The sequence below is a fragment of the Aethalodelphis obliquidens genome, unplaced genomic scaffold, assembly GCF_003676395.1.
Source record: "Aethalodelphis obliquidens isolate GAN/ISIS:26980383/991018 unplaced genomic scaffold, ASM367639v1 scaffold17, whole genome shotgun sequence".
NCBI lineage: Eukaryota > Metazoa > Chordata > Mammalia > Artiodactyla > Delphinidae > Aethalodelphis > Aethalodelphis obliquidens.
This window is the reverse complement of record NW_020837961.1, coordinates 24,334,634-24,359,702: the sequence shown is the minus strand read 5'-3', so window position 1 is coordinate 24,359,702 and position 25,069 is coordinate 24,334,634. Positions and strand designations below refer to the sequence as shown.

Below are 25,069 nucleotides of genomic sequence, written 5' to 3'. Positions count from 1 at the left end.
TTTCCCACATGGAAAGCTTGGGTACGCTGGAGTTGGGTACTTCCCTGCTCCCAGGTCAGTTAGGCAGTGATAACAACCCTGGCAGATTAGGCTCTGGTTAACTAGCTTCTCGTGAGGGTAGACCTTGTTAAGAAGAATATAGTGCTCTGGAGTATTTCAAAATGGTTCCTTTTTCCCCTCCCCCCGCCAGAAGCACAAGGGGATTTTTCTCTGATATTTACCGTGGGTACCTGGTCGAGTTCCTGGGGTAAATCTCACAGTACTGTAGGGGTTGCCCTATGCCTGGGTCCTTTTAGAATTTTTCGCTCTCAGACTCGTCTACATTGAGCCTCCAGCAGTTTGTCAGCAATTACAGTTCAGATATTCCAGCCCTGGCACTGGTTCCCGTAGTGGCTTCCACTTGTGAGACTCTGCTCTGCTAAGTGGTGACTCTCTGAATTCACCTGTCTGTCTCTTCAGTCTTGGGGGTGGCGGTTTTCCCTGTGTCCTCACCTCTCTTATGGATCTAAGAAGAGTTGTTGATTTTTCAGTCTCTTCAGCTTTTTACCACACTGTGAGGATGGAGTGGACCCGTTCAAGCCCCTTACATGCAGAACTGGAAGCCAGAAGTCAAGGTAAATTTATGCCTGGAACATTCTTCCATGATACACAGCTTATACTCTTAGAATCGGAGGGAACCAAGACTATGCTGAAATGCTAAAGCTATACATTTTTCTCAAGGTCTGAAGAAGCTCTAGTGTATTTTTTAACAATTTTGTTGAGGTTCATCCACATTCCATATTTCGTTCTTTTTATTGGTGGGTAGTTAGTATTCCATTGTATGAATATATCAGATTTTGTTATCCATTCACCAATTGATGAATGTAAGGGTTCTTTCCAATTTTCGCTACTATAGATAATACTGCAGTGAACGTTCACATGCAGATCTTTGTGTAGACATTTGTTTTCGCTTCTCGTGAGTGGGTACCTAGGTGTGGAATTGTTAGATCCTATTGTAAATTTGTGTTTAACTTTTAAAGAAACTGTCAAGGTGTTTTCCAAGGCAGCTGTGCTACCTTACATTCCCACCAGCAATGAATGAAGGTTCTGGTTTCTCCACATCCTTACCAACATTTGTCTTTGTGAATATAGCCATTGTTATGAGGAAAAAATTATAAGTTATAAATTTCCTATAAGATGAAAAAATTAAATTTGATTAAAAGTAAATAAAAATTGATTTAAAAAGGCAAAGAGGGTCTGGTTTGGCATAAAATGATGGGGCCTGGTCAACAGGGATGAGTCAAGGGAGAGGAATAGCATTTGGGAGATACTTATTATTTGTGCTATTTTATGCTGATGAACTTTAAAAAACAAGCTATCTTAAGCTAAAGTCAAATAAAGAGTTCAATAATTATTTAGCTAAATTCAAGAAAAACTCACTTTTTCACAGCGGCAGTTAAAGCATGTGGATTAGAAGTTGATCCTGCATAATTAGCTATGATTATTCCATTGGCTGTAAATCCTTAGCTTTTCGAAGCTCTATAAGACTTTTATAAATCCCATAGGCCTGCCAGAGGCTTTAGGTCGTTTTTTGTCACCCTTCCTTTCAAGAATTATATGAGATAATCATTAATTACTAAATTATATGATTTTATAATATAGAAGTTTTATAGAAAGTAATTTTGAGGCGTTTGTTGGATTATAGGGGGAAAACAGGCATTAGAATTTGTGCTAGACCACTGCATGAGGGATTTACACATTTATGCTCATCTTGTAGCCAAACCTGGTCATTCTTCTAACTGAGTTAGAAACATCTCTCATTTTCTTCAGTCTGTTTATGGAGAAGAACACCAGAAAGCTCTCATATGTTGGAGTTAGGTCAGCTGACGATTTTTTTCTTTGCAAGTTAACAGTTGACAAAACAGAGCCCACAGGGCAACTTGACCTTGGCAGTTTCAACTGGCCTGTTAATTAAGGACATTTAACATTACCCTAATTTGCTACTGTGTATCCACCTCCCTGCTCCCACTTCCTCCTCCTAGAATTGCAACCAAATTGGGCAATTTTGTTGATGAAACTAACAATGTCAGTAACGGCCAACAAATTCTACATTACATATTAGGTCCATAAATCTTGCCCCAACCCTGATGGAATGCCACAAGTATTTGGTTTTAAAAGTGAATTATCAAGAAAGCAAGTGTGGGTTTGCGAGCACCGCTCTTTCAGAATCAGAGAAGCTCAGTTTGGAAATATTCTTGGTCTTCTAATCATGTAGTCCACCTACTGGGTATCTGTCATTGTACTGCTCTCAGCTGTATTTGTGATTCCGTTTTCTTAGCTTAGATTACGGGATCATATGATCCCCTACCTACCCATCCCTGAGGTCCTTGAAACTTTGAGTTCCTTGAAATGAAGCTTCATGAACACAAAACATAATGTTGGAAAGGGAAGAAAAATAGTTTTTAGCCTTTTTGGAGTACTGTGGTCTCAAATTGTATGTACACAAAAGAGGAGAATTTAGATCAAAGATTAACAACACTTAAGCAAGAGTCCATGGACACCCTGGAGGGATCCAAGAGGTACGCGTTGTTGGCTTGTAGAAGGGTCTCAATGGATGTGTTTCTGAAGATAGGGCCCAGAGCTTTCATCAGGCTTTTCAGAGTGCCTCAAAAATATAAGGTATTTCAAAGAGAGAATTGCTAACCATTGGGATAGATGACAGAGTGAATCTTTTCCTGACAGATTTTTAAGAATAAGGTATTTAATGGTCTGTATATTAGGTAAAAATTTTTCTATCAGTATTAAGTTTCTTACGTGTGATAATAGTATCACAGTTATGTAAGAGAACTTTTTTTTTTTTTTTTTTGCTAAAAGAACATTCTTAATTCCTAGGAGTACATGCTGAAGTATTTAAGGATATACTGTTATTATGCCTGTAATGTACTCTCAGTAGTTCAGCAAAGAAGTACTATATACAAGTATCAATAGGGAGAGACTGAGATAAAGCTGTATGTTAACAGATGTGGCAAAATGTTAACAATTGGTGCATCTGGGCAGAGAGTAGGCAAATATTGGTTGTACAATTCCTTCAACTTTTCTATGAATTAAAAAAGAAAATTAGGACTTCCCTGGTGGTCCAGCTGTTAAGACTCCACACTCCCAGTGCAGGGGGCCCAGTTCGATCCCTGGTCGGGGAACTAGTTCCCGCATGCCACAACTGAAGATCCTGCACTCCACAACTAAGACCTGGCGCAGCCAAATAAATAAATAAATATTTTTTTTAATCTTTAATTGTGTATAATAAGGCATTCACTTATCTGCCTTAATTTCATAATTATAGGCAAGGAAGTGCTAGTATCATATTTTATAGATGGCTAAAAAGACAGAAAAAGATTAAGAAAACCAGGCAGCAGCATCCCAAATTACATTGGAGCCATAACCAAGGACAGACCTAAAAACAGTGTCTTCTTCCCATCTTCTCCCCACATAGCTCCAGCCCGCTCCGTAGGCAGACCCATGGTTTGTTCACACAAGCCCCTGAAATCACTGTCGTGCCCACTGTCGTGCTATCTTTTAAGTTCCCGGGCAAAAGCAATCGTAGCCACTGCCTGGTCGATGTTTTGCTTGAACAGCAAAGTATGCACAGTAACAGATGGCATCTTGTGACCTTCTTAATAACAGGCTCAGCTGCCAATGTTCCCTTGTGTCCAGTCTCTGCAGGGAATTTGGAAACTCTTGCCTTACACTTGAATATTTTCTGAGAAACACATTTAACCATTTATTAGACTGTTTCCTGATTTCAAATAGAGGAAAACAAAATTCCCAGTTCCTGAAAGGGACATGGGTATTCTGTGGGTCTGGGGGCCCATCCTGGGATTCTTTGGGGTGTGCTGGCCATCATCCGGCGTATCTGTCGTTTTGAGTGTGGTGAGGACCTCAGTCCCAGGCAAAACGCTTCCCAGGCTGCCTGGATTGATGGGTGGCCAATATAAGCTTTTTTCTTTCTGTAGTTTAAAAGAAATGTATGCGCTTCCCACAGCCAGGCATACAAATTAACCAGAAAACAAACTAGATGCCGGCGTTAGAAGGTCCCTCTGCTGTGACAGCCCACACCAGGAGTGAAGTCGGGAGCCCCGTGGTGGGTGGGGCTTGTTCTAAGCCACTTTGCTCCCTTCCTTGGGCAGCTGCGCTGTCGAGCTCCACGGTGGGAGTGGGAAGAAGGGGGCGGGGCAAGGATTAGGTGAGGCAGTGGCCTGCCCGGCGGCCCTGCTGGTCCTCAGCTGTCCTGCAGGGGCAGCTCGCCTGTGTTAACAATGGAAGGCACACAAGAGTGGCCCTAGGAACAGCCAGGGAGGATATTCATGTGGAAGCCTGAGGAGTCCTCTTCTCCCCCAGCAGAATAGACCTGCAGGGCTTGCACCAGGAGGAATCCAGGAACAAGTCATATCAGTCCCCATCAGGCAACAGGTGTGTGTGGGGGGATGGGATGGGTGGAGAAAGTGCTAGAACATTCTCAGTGTGGGTGGTAGGAGTGCAAAGTGTGGAACCTCAGGGATAAACAACTCAGGTGACAGGCACAAGATGGCGTGAATTCACACGCAGGAGGAGATAGGTAGGAATTAGGTTTCTGTTTGGCGGGGTGGGAGGTTTCATCTGGGGGTTTCTCCTGGTAGCTGAGGCAGAGGAGGGGAGTCTTTCCTCTTGGCCTCAAATTCTGGCCTTTGGAAAAGAGGATGCCTTGGAGAGGGGCGGCCCTCCAGATGCCTCTGCCTGGGAGATGCTGGTTTGGATGTAGAGAAGCCTGGATGATGAGCTGCGAGTCTCTCCCAGGACAGCTGGGGCAGATTTTGCCTGGTTTGGTGGCCATCCTACCCCTTTACTGTTCCGTCCCAGGGCTGGCCTGTTGCTCCCTCCCCAGGCTGACCAGCACACCGGCAGGAAAAATCCCTCTCTTCGGGCATGCCCTAAGCCATCTGCCCCCACCTTCACTCTGGGGCCCCAGCCTCCAGAAGCCAAAAGCCTTGGAAACGCTCCCAGAACAGCACAAGGGGGCACATCCCTGAGACGTTACGGAAACAAGGTGAACAAAGCTTGGAAGCCACAGGACACCCACATCACGAAGAAGAGGAAGGTGGGCTTCCCTGGTGGCGCAGTGGTTGAGAGTCCACCTGCCGATACAGGGGACACGGGTTCGTGCCCCAGTCCGGGAAGATCCCACATGCCGCGGAGCGGTTAGGCCCGTGAGCCATGGCCGCTGAGCCTGTGCGTCCGGAGCCAGTGCTCCGCAATGGGAGAGGCCACAACAGTGAGAGGCCCACGTACCGCAAAAAAAAAAAAAAAAAAAAGAAGAGGAAGGTACTTGCCCTGCCTTGGGCCCTACAGGCACCAGCTCTCCTCCCGCTCTCTTTCCTCTCTCCCGCTCATCCCCGATTGTGTTCACCATCACGGGTTTACATGACTGCGTGTGTATGTTTCAGATTTGGGTTCGCCTGGCTGTGCCTTGTTCAGCCTGTCACAGAGCCTGGGTGGGGGGTGGCGCAGCGTGTACATCTAAAACCACGTACCGAATGCAACAGTGCCATTTGGAACGCTATTTTTCATTCCTTTTTTTTTTTTTTTGGCCAAGCCATGCTTGGCTTATGGGATCCTAGCTCCCCGACCAGGGATTGAACCTGGGCCCTCGACAGTGAAAGCACGGAGTCCTAACCGCTGGATCACCAGGGAATTCCCTCATTCAATTTTTAAAGTATTACAATTTTATGTGCTACTACAGAGGATTTTAAAGCCTGCCATTGGAAACACAAGTTTTTTTTTTTTTAACAACTTTATTGGAGTATAATTGCTTCACAATGGTGTGTTAGTTTCTGCTTTATAACAAAGTGAATCAGTTATACATATGTCCCCATATCTCTTCCCTCTTGTGTCTCCCTCCCTCCCACCCTCCCTATCCCACCCCTCTAGGTGGTCACAAAGCACTGAGCTGATCTCCCTGTGCTATGGGGCTGCTTCCCACTAGGTATTTTACGTTTGGTAGTGTATATATGTCCATGCCACTCTCTCACTTTGTCCCAGCTTACCCTTCCCCCTCCCCGTGTCCTCAAGTCCATTCTCTAGCAAGTCTTTGTCTTTATTCCCATCTTGCCCCTAGGTTCTTCATGACCAATTTTTTTTTAATTCCATATATATGTGTTAGCATATGGTATTTGTTTTTCTCTTTCTGACTTATTTCACTCTGTATGACAGACTCTAGGTCCATCCACCTCACTACAAATAACTCAATTTCGTTTCTTTTTATGGCTGAGTAATATTCCATTGCATATATGTGCCACATCTTCTTTATCCATTCATCTGTTGATGGGCACTTAGGTTGCTTCCATGTCCTGGCTATTGTAAATAGAGCTGCAATGAACATTTTGGTACATGACTCTTTTTGAATTATGGTTTTCTCACGGTATATGCCCAGTAGTGGGATTGCTGGGTCGTGGAAACACAAGTTTTTGAAAGGTTGCTTCAGTAAAAAGTATATTCTAATTTTTGAAAGTACTTTATGAATTCCCTTTGGGAAGGCAAATTCTATGTAACAGTCTGCCTCTATAAGGAAATATATTGTGGGAAAGAAAAAGTCAACCATGGAAAGTCCATAAAAACCACTGTTCAACATACAGTTAAACGACATCTGGTTTGTACTGAGCCCTGTCCTGGGTGCTGGAGTTACAGAGACGAAGAAGACAGACAAGTTCCTTCTCTCATGAAGCTTATGTTCTAGAAGAGGAAAGAGAGAACAAGTAAACGAATACAATAATACATGGCAAATTAGGAACTAAGATGGAAATTAAAAATGGAAAGCATGTGAAGAACTGACTTTAAATGTAGTGGCCGGGGAAAACCTCTTTGAAGAGGTGACATTTAAATTCAAACTTGAAGGATACAGCTCAGCAGAGCTGAGATCATTGCATTCCAGCAAAGAGAATGTATGTGCAAAGGTCCTGAAGTGGGAAATGGCTTAGCAGTTTCAAGTTTCTGAAAGAAGCCAATGTAACTGGAACAGAGTGATCAAAAGCAGAAAGGCATGGAATGAGACTGGACAGATAGGCAGGGTCCCATTTGTGCAAGACCTTACAGCCTTGGTAAGGAGTTAGGATTTGGTTGCAAGTTTGACAGGAAACAGAGAAGTGACATCATCTTGTTTATGCTTTAAGATAAAGACATGACTTGTTTATGCTTTAAGATCTCCCTGTGTAAAGACATGACTTACGGGTGGTCTGGTGAGTTCTTTTTACTTTTGTAAGTCTCTTGAGGTTTGGAGAAGGCTTTGCAGGAGAATAAAAGTGAGAGTGAAAGAATAGGAGAAAAAAGATGTTAAAAATGGACACACACACTCTTGAAGTAACATGACAAACCATATTCATGTTGCCCTCTTAGAATATTATTTGGTTCTTGTAAATATCTTCCTGGATCCTGTCATCCTTGTAAAAGGCCATATACCATAGAGTTCCAAGTAGCTGCTTTAGGGACTTGGAATTTGTTATGTGTGGCTAGGGAATATCCCAAGAAGATCTTAACACATGCTGTCACATCTGGGCTTTGATGTGGTCATTCTATAGATAACCTCTTCCCTAGTACATACGTCTCCTGGAAGAACAAGAATCAAAGAGCCCAGTGTACCCTTCTGCAAGGGTAAGTTGGACTCATCCTGGAGGGACACAGGCATGGCCTTAAGAACGAGAAGAGGGAAAGGAACAGCCCGTGAGAGCTACCCCAGCTGCCCCGCATCCCACCTCACTCTTCATAAATTGCTTCTGCTGGAGGGAAGCTTTTTAATTAAACAAAACTTGCTAGAATCTGTCTCAGAGAAAGTTGAATTGTTGAACAGTTACTGTCTGTGGTATTGCAGTTTTAGGATCCTTGATTTTAGTTTTTATTAGCTATTGCTTTGTTCTTTGAACATGAGAGATGAGCATATGAGGGGCCAAAGAAGGGAAAAGGCACAACCACATCACTTGGAAAGAAAATTAATAGTGGCGCAAAAGGAAAACCTGCCTTAGTGTAGGCAGAACAAATAAGATGGAACTCTGTGAAAGGCAGTCGTGAAAAAGAATTTGAGAACGTATTTCCTCTGATGATGTGAATCACACTTAAGAACAGCCTGTCTGATTTGCATATCTACGAATGGACAATTTAAAAAAAAATTTTAATGACATCTCTCATCTGCTATCAATTCTTCTTCGTTCTTTTTTAAAAATTTTTATGTATTTTATTTATTTTTGGCTGTGTTGGGTCTTCATCGCTGCGTGGGTGCTTTCTCCAGTTGCGGTGAGCAAGGACTACTCTTGGTTGCGGTGCAAGGGCTTCTCATCGCGGTGGCTTCTCTTGTTGCGGAGCACGGGCTCTAGGCACACGGGCTTCAGTAGTCGTGGCTCGTGGGCTCTAGAACGCAGGCTCAGTAGTTGTGGCGCACGGGCTTAGTTGTTCCGCAGCATGTGGGATCTTCCCGGACCAGGACTCGAACCCGTGTACCCTGCATCGGCAGGCGGATTCTTAACCACTGCGCCACCAGGGAAGTCCCAATGGACACATTTCTACAAAGAGACAGTCAACAGACCAATGTCCGCTAGTGGTGAGCAAATTTATCCAGTGGGCTTGTACTGACAATCTGATCCTTGGCTTTGTGTTTCAATTCCCTTCATTAGAAGCTTCTAGCACAAAGTTGATGATCCAAAAATTAGACCTGGACATTGAAAAGAGGCACAAAGGGAAGTTATCCTCTGGCCAAATTAAATAATTCTACTCTGATGTACTGTCACCTCTTAATGAAGAGTGTAGTCATCAGTTAAATTAAAATGACCATTTGAGGGGCTTCCCTGGTGGCGCAGTGGTTGAGAGTCTGCCTACCGATGCAGGGGATACGGGTTCGTGTCCCGGTCCGGGAAGATCCCACATGCCGCGGAGCGGCTGGGCCCGTGAGCCATGGCCGCTGAGCCTGCGCGTCCGGAGCCTGTGCTCTGCAACAGGAGAGGCTACAACAGTGAGAGGCCTGCGTACCGCAAAAAAATAAATGACCATTTGAGGAAAATGAAAAAGGCAACATGGGCAAGGTCCATTAGTAAGTCATCATTATGAATACAACATTTATGTCCTTTCTACCTTTCCTCTACTAATACTTTACCATAAAGACAGGAGAGAAGATATAGGAAAACAAAGCAATTCCTATGGTAGAGGGGTTAAGTAATTTAATTTCCCTTACCCTAGCTCAGACTTGTCTCGGAGCTATGTAGTGTGTTTCAGTTTTACGTTTATTACTGCAAACGGGGAAAGAAAGTCTTTCCTGACTTTCACAATAGCACAGATGGTTAGCTGTGCTGTCTCTTGCCTCAACAAACCATACAGGGACACACAAAACCCATTTCAAATGCACTATTCCCATAAAGTTCAATTTTATTAAGAAAGCCAGCAGAATGGTGATAGCCATTATTTAGGAGAACCCCATGAGGCTGCAGGGTGGTTCCTGACACCATCCACCCTCCTCCCACAACACATGGGTACATATTGAACAACAAATACAACAAAAAGTATTAACAGAATATTTTATAAGGTGCTTTAAAAATCCTAATTTGAGATAATCTTTAGTCTTATTAAACCTTCAAAGATTGAACCTGAGAGGTGGAAATTGTATGAGAAAAACCTATTGTGTTTCTTCCCCCAAAATCAGAGTGTGTGGCAGGAAGGCCAGCTGTCCCCTTCCACAGTGTGCAGTTGTTACTGGGAAGAGTCTACCCAACCCAGGAATCTAAACTCTCTGGCATGTAGGTGGGGTCTTGTGACCGCTTTTCCCACTGGAATGTGAGCATATGAGATGCGAGTCATGTCCAGGCTGAAATGGTGAAAAAGCAGGGGTGCCTTCCCTACCCTTTATTCCCTCCCGCTGGATGGAGAGAAAGGACTCTGGTGCCCCAGGGGATGTGGAACCCCAAGATGAAGGAAGTCTGTGTCCTTAGATCACCCTGTGGAAGGTCTGTCTGCAAAACACCTTCCTGGGCCTTTAGATGAAGGAAAAAACTGCGTTTTAACGTGTTAAGCAACTGGAATGTGGAGGTTTATCTATTATAGCAGCTAGTGTTATCCTGATTTAACTAAAACTGGGTGGAGGTGGGTATAGATTAGTAAATGGAGTTTCCTCCATTTACTAGTTTACTATAATTGGTCGTTTATAATAGTTTGTTTTTTCTTCCCAGTTCTTTGATGTACCCAGTAAAGCTCAGATTCCATTACCTAGAGCTCCAAGCTCTGTCAGAAGGTACATTTGGGACTAACATGGAGGAGGAAGTTTTTTTGCCCTGGAATAACTGTTATTTTTAAGAGCGACAGATCCAGAGTGGAACATGCTCGTTTTCTTGCTAGAGAAGCCTTGCCTTTAGTAGGCAAATGGAAACCATCTGGATGACAATCAAGTATATAAAAGTTATCAAGACAGCAAACTTGGCCAAAGGGCTGTGCTCAGAACTGATCATGTTGCACTTACCTTTAACATCTGTGGTCTCTTGGAGACCAGCCCTGCGGGCAAAGCCGTTTGGCAATGACATCCTAAAGAGAGCAAGTACAAATTATAAGCTTATGGGTTTATAAGTCACAGACTATGGACTTAACAGGGCTTTTCACTCACCCTTTCATTTGATTTCTTAAACTTCGACGCTTCTTCTCTTCCTCTCTTTCCACACTCCCAACCGTAAAATCTCATTAAATCAACCCAAGTTGGACTTTCTCATTGTCTTTAGTGATTTGTTTGGTCCCTGATTTGTCATAAAAGGGTCAACTTTTGTACACGAAAATCTCAAACATTAAGTTCAAAATTGTTTTCACAGGATTTCTGAGGCTTTCGCTAGAGAGTTGTTTTCAAAATAAGATAAGTGCTGTGAATGGAATAGGAAATATTACGGTAATTATGTTGGTTTCCCAGGAAAACTTAGTAGCAATGCGGTAACTTGGGGATTCACAGATGCTGTGTCTCTCTTTCAGAACATATCTGTAGTTCAGTTTCCCTGAATCCAGATAAGACACTCGTTTTAGGCAAGCAGTTGGCTTGGCGGGAAGCACAGTCATCAATTTCTAGAGGGCGACACATGGTGGCCATCGTTTTAGGGCCTCTGATTGGGGGGAGGAGGGTCTCCGAGCTCTGGGGACCTGGAATGTGTGTGTGAGGTAAGGATCGAGGGGAATTATCTCAGCCTAAAGAGTTCTAAAATGCTCCTGGACATGTATTCAGCCCACAGACTAGCCCTAATAACTCCTGAGATGACAGCTGGTGGCCCACCCTGTATCTTTCTTCTCCTAACCAACAGCAGCGATTGAATCACTAGAGGGTATTACTTTTTAAATGTACATTTCTGAGCCCAACCCCAGTAATTATTTTTCCAATAGGTTTGGGGCAGAAGGTCTGAGGCAGGTAATCAGTGGGCCAGTTTCCTGACTTCTTTGGGAATCATTTCTTTGCTTCTTATATTTCTTATTACCCAGGCAGATATACCCAACACTATAGTTGGGCTTAGACTGTTTTTTTTTTTAATTTTACGTAAATGGAATAATACAATATGTATTGCATCTGGCTCAAAACGCTCAATATAATGTTTGTGTCATTACAAGGTGTAACCATAGTTTGTTCATTTACACGGGCATCGTATGATCACAGCACTGTCTGTGCATTCTGCTGTAGATGAATAGTACATATCGTACCTTTGGCTTCTTTTCAGTTTTTTGGCTATTATGAAAAATGCAGCTATGAACATACTTGTACATGTCTCTTGGTGCACGTGTGACAATGCCTTTCAGCTGGGTATATACTTAAAACTGCTAAGTCCTAAGAAATTTATAGCATCAACTTTAGAAAACAAGACCAAACAGTTTTTCTAAAGAAAACAATTCAATGCACATTCCCACCAGATGTACATGAGAGACCTCATTGTTCTACACTCTCACCAGCACTTAGTATTCATGGTGTTTTTAATTTTCACCTTTCTGGAAGATGACATGAGTAAGCTCACTGTGGTTTTAATTTACATTTCCTGATTACTAATGTGGTTAAGGACCTTTTGATAAGTTTATTGGTCGCTTGGATTCTCTGTTCCATTTTTCTAGTGGGTTGTCTTTTTCCTACTAATTTGTAGGAGTTTTTTTTTTTTTGCGGTACGTTGGCCTCTCACCATCGTGGCCTCTCCCTTTGCGGAGCACAGGCTCCGGACGCGCAGGCTCAGCGGCCATGGCTCACGGGCCCAGCCGCTCCGCAGCACGTGGGATCTTCCCAGACCAGGGCACGAACCCGTGTCCCCTGCATCGGCAGGCGGACTCTCAACCACCGCGCGACCAGGGAAGCCCTGTAGGAGATTTTTTATATGTATCATAGTTATGAGCCCTTGGTCAGTCACTGAATTGAAAATCTTGTCTTCCTCTCCATAGCTCGCCTTTTCATACTCGTAAGGGTGTGTTTTGTTAACGAGAACTACTTAATTTTAAGACAGTCCCATTTACTTCCCTTTTTCTTTGTGGTTAGTGCTTTTTGTGTCTGTTTGAGAAATCTTTGCCAACCTCAAGATCAACAAGATATTCTCTATGTCGTCATCTAATGGATTTGCTGTTTTGCCTTTCACACTTAGGCCTCTAATTCATCTGGAATTAATCTACCTGGGATTGCAAACACGACCTTTCTCCACGGTTCTGCTACCTTCCTCATAAAGAAGTGCCCATATATGCATGGTTCTGCTTCTGGGCTCTTTATTCCCTTCCATTGGTCTATTTGTTATCTTTGTGCCACAATACCATCCTGCCTTAATTACTGAGGCTTCATAGTAAATTTTGTTATCTGTAGAACCAACCCTCTTACTTTGTTCTTTTTTGAGAATGTCCTGGCTATTCCCTGGCCTTGAATCATCTTGTCAAGTTCCACAAAAACACCTATTGGAATTGCATAAATCAATTTGGGGAGAAATAATATTTTTATCGTATTTAGTCTTCTAATCCATGAACATGGTTTATCTCTCCATTGACTTAGGTCTTTATTTTCTCTCACTAATGTCTTATAGTTTTCTGTGTGGAGATCTTACACATCTTTGATTATCTTTATTCTTAAAAACTTGACATATTTTAGCAAAGTGGCATTTTTTTTAAATTTTCATTTTAAAAATTGCCTCTGGCTCAAATTAATTAATCTGCCTGGGATTGCAAACATGACCTTTCTCCACTGTTCTGAGTGTTTTCACTGGTAAGTGAAAATTTGGTCTGGTAAGTACTAATTTTCTTTTATATTTCCTGCTTTTAAAGATTCATGAAAATTTTGTATCATGCTCCTTCCTTTATTATAACAATTTTTACTTTCCTTTATTATAAAAATGTTTCTGCTCTCCACTCTACCTGTGTTATAGGCATACCTTGTTTTATCGGACTTGGCTTTATTGTGCTTTGCAGATACTGTGTGTTTTACAAATTGAAGGTTTGTGGCAACGCAGTGTTCTCAGATGATGGTTAGCATTTTTTTTAGCAACCAAGTATTTTTAAATTAAGGCATGAACATTGTTTTTTAGACATAATGCTATTGCCCACTTAACAATATAGTGTATACATAACTTTTATATGTACTGGGAAACCAAAAAATTTGTGTGACTTGCTTCATTGGGTTACTCACTTTATTAGACCAAATTGCAATATCTCCGACATCCGCCTGCACTTTTCTATTGCTGTTGTAACAAACTAATGCTCCCTATTTGTCCCGTGGCCTTTTAGTGAGTCTGGCACAGCGCCTCTTCATTTCAGAAGCATGATCCAACATGCTGCTGCTTTTTCATTCAGGGATTTGTCTCTATAAGTACCAATGCAGAAGGGAAAATCATTGCTTTTCAAAGAATTTGGGACTCTTCTGAAAGGCCCAGTCAGAGCTCTCACAGTTTTCATATTTTCTGGGTTTGTATACCTCAGGGAGTCCAAGGTTGAGATAGGGAAGCAAGCATTGCCTTGAAGATTCCCCTGCTGGCCTAGAGGTGCCTCAAAATTCACAGAATTAGCAAAGGGACTTCCAAAGTTAATTGAGGTGTCAACATACTCGAGAGCTATTAAAAATGCAGTGACTGTGTCGTTCACTGGAATACACCAGATGAGGCATCCAGTTGCAAAGTACTTCTGAGGCATTTTGGCTTTCAGCATTGTTTTGATAATTTGGAAAGCCCTGGAAGGCAAAATAACTAGTATTCGTTAGGGTATTATTTGAATTATTCCTCACGTCTCAAGTTGGAGCCAATAATCCACTTGATTTTCAAATAGATTTCCAGAATTTGGACAAGACATTTGACAACCTACAGAGGGAAATACTGCATTTCGAATCCTCAGCTTTTCCACATCCTCACTTAATGCTTTCTGTCTCAAACTCACTGAGTTGCTTGCAGCTCTCAGATAACACCTGGGATTAAGTGCTCGCTGCCTTTGTGCACTCTCTCCTCCAGGCAGCCCTCCCTTCTCTCCTCACCTGCTAAACCAGCTCAGAAGAAAGCTGCTTTACAGAGCTCTTTCCAGAAACACAATACCCCTCCCCCTGCCACAGACACTGATAAAATCTCCTTCCCCTGTGCTGGTTACTTATTTCTGTGGTTTCAGTTACCCTATGAAACTGAAATTAATGTTTTCTGTAGGCCTGTCATAGGGCTTGTTTATAGTAAACACTCAGAATATGTCTTTTGGGCCCCCAGCACTTGAATTCATCCAGAGACAATTCATGGTGGAGGGCAGAGGAGGGTCTAGTCGACGTTCCTCCTGATCCGAGGGAATTTTTCAATTCCCCAAAGTGGAAAAACTAGACAAGAAACAAAGTGAAATTCTCAGGAGCACCTCTTTGCTGAGCAGAGAAGACAGAATATCTACATCTTAACTGAATACTCATATTTTAACTTTTCAAGAGTAAAGGTACGGGCTTCCCTGGTGGCGCAGTGGTTGCGAGCCCGCCTACTGATGCAGGAGACATGGGTTCGTGCCCCGGTCCGGGAAGATCCCACATGCTTGGAGCGGCTGGGCCCGTGAGCCATGGCCGCTGAGCCTGCGCATCCGGAGCCTGTGCTCCGCAACGGGAGAGGCCACAACAGTGAGAGGCCCGCGTATCGAAAAAAAAAAAAAAAGAGTAAAGGTAGTTGCGCATAATTTTAGGAGTACTAAATAGAGAATACAAACATAATTTCAGCTGGTAACTGACATTTAGGTCTTCCTCCCCCTGACATTTACCCAGGAAAATATACAGCGCGGAAGTCTACAAAGTGTCTCAGGGTTGACAATACCCTCCTCCTTCTAACAGCATTCTCATCTAGTTAGAGTGACATCGCCAGGGGTGAATCACAAAGGAACCGTGCTGGTTACACTCAGGCCAGTGCCGCCCTGCTTGAAGTCGGCCGCACGTGGAATCATGCAGCTGCTTTTTCCGGTAACTGCCCGCATATGTTGTTACAGACGAATCTGACCACCTTGTTTCATTCTGCCAAGATGCTCCAGCCTTCAGTCGGATCAGATCAAACTCTTGAGAAATAAGAGGGCTAAAGGGCAGAAGAATTTGTGGAGTCAAGCAGAAGAAGTGTGACATGGCCTGCTCTGAAGGACGACTTTTCAAGCCCTCTGCGTAAGGAAGAATTAATTTCCTTTTTGTAGCAAGAACTAATTGACCCACCTCACCAAACTCCGTGACTTCCGACAGTTCACAGAATGCAGAAGCTGAACTCTCTTAAAGTTGCCAAGCAACAGGTCACACAATTCCACAAATACCACCTTCCATCCCCCCAAATTTCAACTTGCAAACTTAGAAGTTATATAACTTTCTGGCTTTTGCTCTAAGCGATATACTGCTACAAATTATGGCAAGAAAGCAGGTGGCCACTGCTTTTATAAATAAAAGAGTGAAAGGTTTAAGATGTGGAACAAGAGGACAGTGCCAAGCATTCATTTCCTCTAAAGACTGGCCTCCAAGGGTCTGGAGGCAAACGTGCCCCTCTTGTGATGTCAACGAGAGCAGGTGACTCAAACGGCTTCTTGCGCGTCATACAGCAATGATGCTGAAGCTGGCGGCGTGCTGAAGTCGCCCCAGGAGCTGGGAAAATCAGCCCCCCAGCCTATAGATTCTGATTGACTTGGTCTGGAGTAGGGCCCAGGCTTTGGTAATTTTCAAAAGCTTATTTCTGGAAGGTTCTAAAGAGCAGCCAGGGTTAAGAACTAAGGTCACTGAAACACCACTGTGAACCTTTTTTAGGATCTTCTGTTCACCTGATTTCCTCTATCGTTCACTAATAATTACTCTAAACCTGGTTAATACACTTGCCTCTCCTCCTCCACACAATTGTTATTCATTGGCAAACCGAAACAGATCTTTCTATTTTTGTCCTTTCTCTGATCAATTCTTTTTTCTTTTAATTAATTTTTAGTGGAGTATAGTTGCTTTACAGTGTTGGGCAGAAGTTCTCAACCCTCTGTGTTCACTCACGTAACCTGTGGGATTCTTTATAGAAACGCGTCTTGCCGCACCTTGATCGGCAACTCCGTGAGTGGATCCATCATCAGCATTAAAAAAAGAATCTCCAGGACTTCCCTGGCGGTCCAGTGGTTAAGACTCCGTGCTTCCAATGCAGGGGGCGTGGGTTTGATCCCTGGTTGGGGAACTAAGATCCCACATGCCACGTGGCGTGGCCAAAAAATTAAAAAAAAAAAAAAAAAGGATTCTCCATAGGTGGCTGGATCAGCACCCATGGGGCACCTTAAACATGCAGAGGACTTGCCCTCCCTTCACAGACTGTAGGTCTGAGGAAAAGCCCCAGAATCAACATATTTCTATGGTTACATGAGGCAGTCTATCTTTGAATGCTGGGAATACGAGCTGAATTTAAACAGTCTTTTATTTTATTTTTGAGATTATATTCTTCTTTTTTAATTAATTAATTTATTCTTGGCCGTGTTGGGTCTTCGTTGCTGCGTGTGGGCTTTCTCTAGTTGCAGCGAGCGGGGACTACTCTTCGTTGCGGTGCTCGGGCTTCTCATTGCAGTGACTTCTCTTGTTGTGGAGCACGGGCTCTAGGCGTGCGGGCTTCAGTAGTTATGGCACGCAGGCTCAGTAGTTGTGGCGCACTGGCTTAGCTGCTCCGCGGCATGTGGGATCTTCCCGGACCAGGGCTCGAACCCGTGTCCCCTGCATTGGCGGGCGGATTCTCAACCACTGCGCCACCAGGGAAGTCCCTAAATAGTCCTTAAAAGTGAGGCTGACACACTACAGGGTATGCTTCTTTGAGAGTAAAATTACTTGCTAATACTTGTTAGTATTTAAAAGTAGAAGTATCTTTCCTTAAAAGTTTGAAATTTGGAACATAAGCACATTTGCCCTAGAAGGATTAGGCCGATGTTAGCAGAGCTGGCTGCTTTTTCTCAGGGAGTTGGAGGTTCCTTCGGGAAACCCGGATGAGAGGAGAAGGTGGAGATAAAGAGCGAAGGAGGGGAGCACAGACCAGGATGCCCAATTCTTTTCAGCACACCCAGTGTCAGGTGGCAACTGCTTCGATGCTTAAACCTTTAGCCACTCTAGCAAAAATGGTGGTTTAAAAATCTCTGCTAGCAATAATTATTGTTTTGAGGCAAGAAAATAAATAGAACAGATTGTGAAAGATTATTTATAGAAAGCATTTAAAAATTTTCTTCTTAGATTGTGTGGCTGTCTATAAGCAATTGTGTAATGATATAAACTCTAAAAAATCATTTAGGGTATAAATATACCTTATTATCACATTCCTGTCCTTTATTTTTATTTATTTCTTTTCTTCTCCCAAAATCAATTACGATATCATTTTAACAATTATAACCTCAAGAACCAAGAGTAGTGAAACTTAACAATTTGAGTGAAAATGTCTAATATTGGTTTAGATGAGATTATAGTTTAGTTCATCAGTCTGTTAGATGTTGAACAAGTCTGTTAAGAATAAGTTGGTGGGGAGGGGGAAGGGTGAGCTGTGACAGGGCGAGAGAGAGTCATGGACATATACACACTAACAAACGTAAGGTAGATAGCTAGTGGGAAGCAGCCGCATGGCACAGGGATATCGGCTGGGTGCTTTGTGACCGCCTGGAGGGGTGGGATAGGGAGGGTGGGAGGGAGGGAGACGCAAGAAGGAAGAGATATGGGAACATATGTATATGTATAACTGATTCAATTTGTTATGGGGCAGAAACTAACACACCATTGTAAAGCAATTATACCCCAATAAAGATGTTAAAAAAAATAAATTAATTAAATAAAAGTAAGTGCTGGGAAAAAAAAAAAGAATAAGTTGGACTTCAAATTAGAAAAGAAGTAGAACAGACTAACTGAATTTATTATCATAAGTATTTAGTCTAAGAAATAGTTATTATAAAATAGTTATAGTTATTATAAAATATTGGCTATATTCCCCATGTTGTACAATATATCCTTGTAGCTTATTTTATACCTAATAGTTTGTACCTTTTAATCCCCACCCCTATCTTGCCCCTCCCCCTTCCCTAACCCCACTGGTAACCACTAGTTTGTTTTCTGTAGCTGTGAGTCTGTTTCTGTTTTGCTATATTCACTAGTTTGTTGTATTTTTTAGATATAAGTGATAGCTTATTCCATATATAAGTGATAACACAGTATTTGTCTTTCTCTGTCTGACTTATTTCACTTAGCATAATAATATACTCCAAGTCCCTCCATGTTGCTGCAAATGGCAAAATTTCATTCTTTTTTCTGGCTGAGTAGTATTCCATTCTAGATATATACCACATCTTCTTTATCCATTCATCTGTTGATGGACGCTTAGGTCTGACAACCCAGTTTTAAATATATGAGTGAAGGACTTGAAAAAGCACTTTTAGAAAAGTTACCTAAATGGCCAATCAACAGGAAAAGGGGCTCAGGACCATCAGTCACCAGGGACAGGCCAGAGTGAGACGGCACCAGGCACCCCTCCCCCTGCCCCGAATGGCTAAAAATTGCAGGCTGTGGCGAGATGGCCCTCCTGCTGATGAGTAAAATCTACAATCACTTGGGAAAGTTGTTTGCCGGTGTCTACAGAAGCTAAACATGCAAACATCCTATGGCCCAGCGTGCCCCTCCTGGTATATACCCAACAGAAACGAGAGGCTACGCACATCAAAAAGTTGTACGAGAATATTCATAATGATCTAGATGGAAACCTACCGTTGTCTGTCCGTAGTGGGACGGACAAACTGCATGTCATACAACCAGAGTACTGCACAGCGGTGCAAAATGGCAAGCTACTGACCGCTCAATACGGGTCGGTCTCTCAGGATACGACGTGGAGCGCAAGAGGCCAGACCCCAAAGCACGCACCGCAGGCTTCCATTTATGTACTCGGGTAATATTGGTGATGAGGCAGAACTAGTCTGTGTCATAGAGATCAGGGCAGTAATTACCTTCGGGGCTTGGCATGGACTGGAAGGGGCCCAAGGAGCCACCAGGTCACTGGAACTATTTCACACCTTGACCTGGGGGGCGGCTCCACAGATGTGGCCGGTTGTATTGTACAGAGACGGCTGCGTCAATTTCTCCCTTCCCACAAGGTTTTCACAACGTGGACTTGAGGCTCCTGTTGAGGTGCGAGGTGGATAGTCCCTCCCTTTGAACGTGAGCAGACCTTTGTGATCCCTCGATCCATAGACAGAGGACCACGGAAAGACTGTGCGCACTTCCGCCTGGACGGACGCTCCAGCGGGGAACCCAGCCTCCAGATGCCGTGACGAAGCCCAAACCATCCCGAGGAGGGGCCGCGTGGAGAGGCCGCGTGGAGAGGTTCTGGCGGGCTCCTGACCCGCAGAGCCCTCACACCACGGAGGGGCTTCGTCCACTGCTTCTGGCGGCTGGTGCGGCAGCGCTGGTGACGGGAGCGAGTGCACACGTAAAGAGTAAGTGAAATGCGTACTTGGGGTCTGTGCACTTAGCTCTGTGTAGGCTACAGCTCAACTTTTTAAAAAGAACCAGTCAAACCCTCCTGAAGAAGAAAAAGAAGGCAGTGGGGCTTACCCACCAGTTGAAAGGCTATCTGTAAAATAGCCTACAATCAAGGGTGAAGTGTGGTGACTTCCCTGGCAGTCCAGTGGTTAGGACTCGGTACTAGCGCTGCAAGGGGCATGGCTTCCATCCCTGGACGGAGAACTACGATCCCGCATGCTGTGCAGTGCAGCAAAAAAAAAAAAGGGAGGGGGTGGGATGAAGTGTGGTGTCAGCCCAGGAGGTGACACACTGGACAATTGAACAGGATACAGAACCCAGAAGGATACACACCCATAGATGGGCTTTGATAAATAAGAGAAGTGGCATGATGGGTCCTTGGAGAAAGACATGCAATAAAGGAGGCAGGAAAACCCCAGGACAAAAAAATTAGATCCTTTATTACACTCAAAAAGCATCTCCAAATGGATTCAGAAACAAAATGTCAAAGGCAAAAGTTTAAAACTTTAGAAGAAGATACACGTGAATATCTATGTGACCTCGGGATAGGAAAGAATTTCCTAAACAACACACTCACACACCTTGACCATATAAAAGAAAAGATTGATACATTTGACTACATTACAATTAAGGACTTTTACACAATAAAATATAACTTAATGAAGGTGAAAGGACAAGCTGCAAACTGGGAGATAATTCTCACTGCACCCAAAACCAACCAAAGACAAGTGTCAGAATTTACAAAGAATTCCTAGGGTTCAGGAAGCAAAAACAAACAACCCAACAGCAAGATGGGCAAAAGACAGGAGCAGGTGCTTCCAGGAGAGTAGAGGGGCCAACAGACGTGGAGACAGGCCCTCTGTGCTCACTGTCATTAAGGGACACGTTTCACGGTGAGATGGAATTTTGCACACATTTGACTGACCAAAAAAAATACGTTGATAATTGCAAATGTCAGAGAAGAGGTGCCAGAACTCTTGCCAAGTTAAAATTCTGCGTTCCCGTGATCCAGATTCCATTCTCAGCTCTCCTCCCAGGAGGGTCCCCTGGGTGTGCGGACAGGAGGCCTGTTTGTCAGAGCAAACGTGGGAGCAGCCCAAAGGCCCGACAACGGGGGAAGAGAACGGATAATGTATGATGTAATCACACAATGAAAAATTCTACCATGGAGACATTCACTATCTACAGCTGCTCGCAGAATATAAACAAAGCTCAGGAATGTAATGTTGAATAGGAAAAATCAAGTCCCAGAACTAAAAACAAAATGAACACCAAGTGCAGAATCATGTTTACCTCAGATGGAGGCGGAAGAGGTTGAGGTACTCGCTATTCCAGTTCTTGGACTGGCTGGTGGTGCAGAGTGTTCCTTATAGTTCTACTATAATCTTAAAGGAAAAGAGCAACCATCAGGGACCAATGCAGAGAGTGTGTGGCGAAGCACAGGTTTCGATAAATCCAGCCTGTGCACATGAGGTCTGGAATCTACTAAAATATTTGTTACAAAGAGAGGGGGAAGGCTGAAGAGGCAGAGTACGGAGGGTTTTTAGGGCCATGAAACTACTCTGTATTATACACATCATCACACATTTGCCCAAACCCCGAAGTGTGCAACACTAAGAGTGACCCTAATATAAACTATGGACTTCGGGGGACAATGATGCGTCAGTGCAGGTTCTTCATTTGTGACAAATGCACCCCTCTGGCGGGGATGTTGGTGGGGGAGATTTGCATGTGTGAGGACAGGGCGTGTATGGGAAATCTCTATACTTCTGCTTCATCTTGTTGTGAACCTAAAACTGCTCTAAAAAATAGTCTAATAAAAAAATTTTTAAGAGAGTGGGCTGGGACAATTTACAATAGCCAGGTCATGGAAGCAACCTAAATGCCCATTGACAGACGAATGGATAAAGAAGATGTGGTCCATGTATACAATGGAATATTAACTCAGCCATAAAAAGGGACGAAATTGGGTCATTTGTAGAGACGTGGATGGACCTAGAGTCTGTCATACAGAGTGACGTCAGAAAGAGAAAAACAAATACCGTATATTAACACATATATGTGGAACCTAGAAAAATGGTACAGATGAACTGGTTTGCAGGGCAGAAATAGAGGCACAGATGTAGAGAACAAACGTATGGACACCAAGGGGGGAAAGTGGGTGGAGGTGGTGGTGTGATGAATTGGGAGACTGGGATTGACATGTATACATGATGGGTATAAAATGGATGACTAGTAAGAACCTACTGTATAAAAAATAATTAAATAAAATAAATTTTTTTTAAAAAGAGAGAGAATTGAGGAGGAAGAAGAGTGGCTATTAAATATTTTACATTGTTTTTGGCTTGACCAGCCAGCATATCCTCCTCTGTAAATCACAAGTGCTGTCTGTGTCAGAGGACCCAGCTATGTCAGGACCCAGCCCACCCACTCCAGGGAAGGGCACCTGTGAGACACGCCCAGCTGTTCCTCAGCACCAGGTGAGGGAGAACGTGGACCTGAGTGCCCTGAAGAGCCAGCCCAGAGCACATCCCATGTCACACTGGTCCTCACAGCACCCACACAGCAGTTGTCACCATCCTATGCCTCAGCTGAACAGGAGAGCTGCCTCTGCACCTGCCCTCACAACAGAGGGAGACACTTCAAGCTTGGTCACTTCACTCTCAGTGAGCCAGAGTCCTGGAGGAACAACTAGCACCTTGGTTTAATTCCCAGAGCATCCGCCCTCCAGCTTTGCAGTCAGGGCTTCCCTGGAAGTGGGAATGCAGGAGTGAAGGCCTCTGCTCAGCCCACCTCCCCTCTGGCCGTATGGGCCACTGTCACTGGGACATAAGGCTCTGCTGGAATCCCCTGGGATGGTCTGGCTGCGGCTGAAAGATTCTGCCCTGGCTGGAGGCTGCAGGTGACAGGCGCCAAGGCAGCCCAGTGCCCAGAGCTGCCCCTTGCACCTGGCTGCACTTCAGCTGCCCCTGATAAGTGGCGAGGTCCAGGGGGTGGGTATTAATGGGCAGGTCTTGACCAGCCTTTTGTCTAAACACGGGCTGATTATTCTAATGACGTATTAATAGGTATTAAAAGAATTTCATGGTTAAGTAAGTTTAGGACAAGTTGGGATAAACATGTTTCTTTGCTTTAGGACTTCAGGGCCTTTAACACTTCAATGTGCATCGTGAATCTTTCCCAGGGGGCAGCATTTCCTAAACTTATTTGACCACAGAACTCCCTTTATGGGGCGGGGAGCGTCTCTGGGTATTGCTGTTTTGTGGAACAGTCCAGGAAGTAAAAAGGCAGAGGTCTCCATAGCTAAGACAACGGCTGGTCTATAAGTCTCTGGAATTTACTACATCTTGACTAGATCTCCAGCCTAAACCAATGACAGCCTGGCAAGAGGGTGACTCAAGCAGTATTTTTTTTTTAATTGAGACGTAACCTCAAACAGTAAAGTACACAAATATACTTGACATACGTGTACATCTATGTGACTACCACCCAGATGCACCACTCTGTGTCCAGTCAAAACAGCACATACACACACACACACACACACACACACACAGGTAACTACTATTTCGATTTTTATCACCAGAGACTAGATATGTCAGGCAGAAACTTACTGATGCCATTCCAAGACAAAACCCAGGGAGAAACCAAGTAACAGAAAGACCAAAAACAAGCAGAATTCTCTTGAGAAAAAAGATCCCATTTGAAACTTAAGCTTCCATCTCAACAAGAATCTGTCTCCTGCCCATAAGGTGCCAAATTCCGGTATTTGGATAAGCGTGGCCAGCGGCTGACTGAGCGTACGTAATGTGTTATAGTTAATAACTGCTTGTCAGTTATAATAATATTAATTCTCAGTCCTTGATCTTGCAATAATTTCTTCATGCTTATCAAGTGTAGCATTTGGAAATTTTAGTAACTTGTCAAAAATTGTGGTCTACAGTCTACATGGTCTACAAGACACAGAAAACAAGGAGCCAGCTGCAACCAGAACTGGATGGAAATAAATGAAGGGCAGGGCTTCCCTGGTGGCGCAGTGGTTGAGCGTCCGCCTGCCGATGCAGGGGACACGGGTTCGTTCCCCGGTCCGGGAAGATCCCACTTGCCGCAGAGCGGCTGGGCCCGTGAGCCATGGCCGCTAAGCCTGCGCGCCCGGAGCCTGTGCTCCACAATGGGAGAGGCCACAACAGAGAGAGGCCCGCGTACCGCAAAAAAAAAAAAAAAAAAGTATATGTATGTGTATGTATTTATAAGAAAAGGCCTAGTGGGCTCTATACAGAGATGTTAGTACTTATAGCTGAGTAGGAGGATTGCATGTGATTTGTATATTTTACATTCCTTTCTTTATTTTCCAAATGTTTTACAATGAATATATGTAACTCATAATCAGAGCCAAGACGCTATTTTACAAAAATGAAAACAAATGGAATGCATCCATATGTAATCAATCTCCCTAATCTTACAAAGAGTCTCTCTTGAGTTTACATTTATTTTTCTCTTCCAGTTCTCTCTGGAGTCTAGGCCATAAAAACAAAAGCAAACAAAAAACAAAAACAAGAAACTCTATGGCAAAAAGACTGGAGTCAGTTCAATCAAATATGATGCTTCTTAGACTTTCTCTCCCTCTAGTTCTGGGTGCATAGTCAAGGGAAAGGAGAAAATAAAGCACAAGGTCTTCAGGGGTGTGTGTGTGTGTGCGTGTGTGTGTGTGTGTTGGTGGGGAATAGAGAATAGGGAAATAGAAATAGATCAGGTATATTGTGGACCCCAAAGTGAGGAAAGTTGAGTTAATGGATGCTGTTTTCCAAGGAAGCCCTGTCTGAGTTGATAAAGGAAGTAATCCACAAATTGTGTCTCACACTCTCAAAGAAACAAACAAAAAGACTCACAATAATTGTAATTAAAAAAATGAGCCATAATAATGGTCGAGGCTTTTGAGATCTCATAGCGGGTACGTCCTGGGATAAACAGCATATAGCAAGCGATAGCTGATTTCTTGGATTCACTCAAGGTGAGTGTTGCGGGAAGTAGACTCACAAGCTGAACAGGCCCATCTTTCCTCTGTTATAAAATTAAGCCATTGCCGTACCATTCTGCTTGGACAACACT

The 25,069-nt window shown here is 43.6% G+C and overlaps 1 long non-coding RNA gene across 4 annotated transcripts in view; it reads left to right on the top strand.

Moving 5' to 3' along the window:
* LOC113626058 (uncharacterized) overlaps positions 1–25,069 on the top strand; it is a 48,763-nt gene that overhangs the window by 11,088 nt on the left and 12,606 nt on the right. For all 4 annotated transcript variants that reach the window (XR_003435005.1, XR_003435006.1, XR_003435004.1 and 1 more), the window contains exon 3: positions 531–614. This is a non-coding gene — a long non-coding RNA (uncharacterized LOC113626058). The remainder of the gene's footprint in view (positions 1–530; positions 615–25,069) is intronic.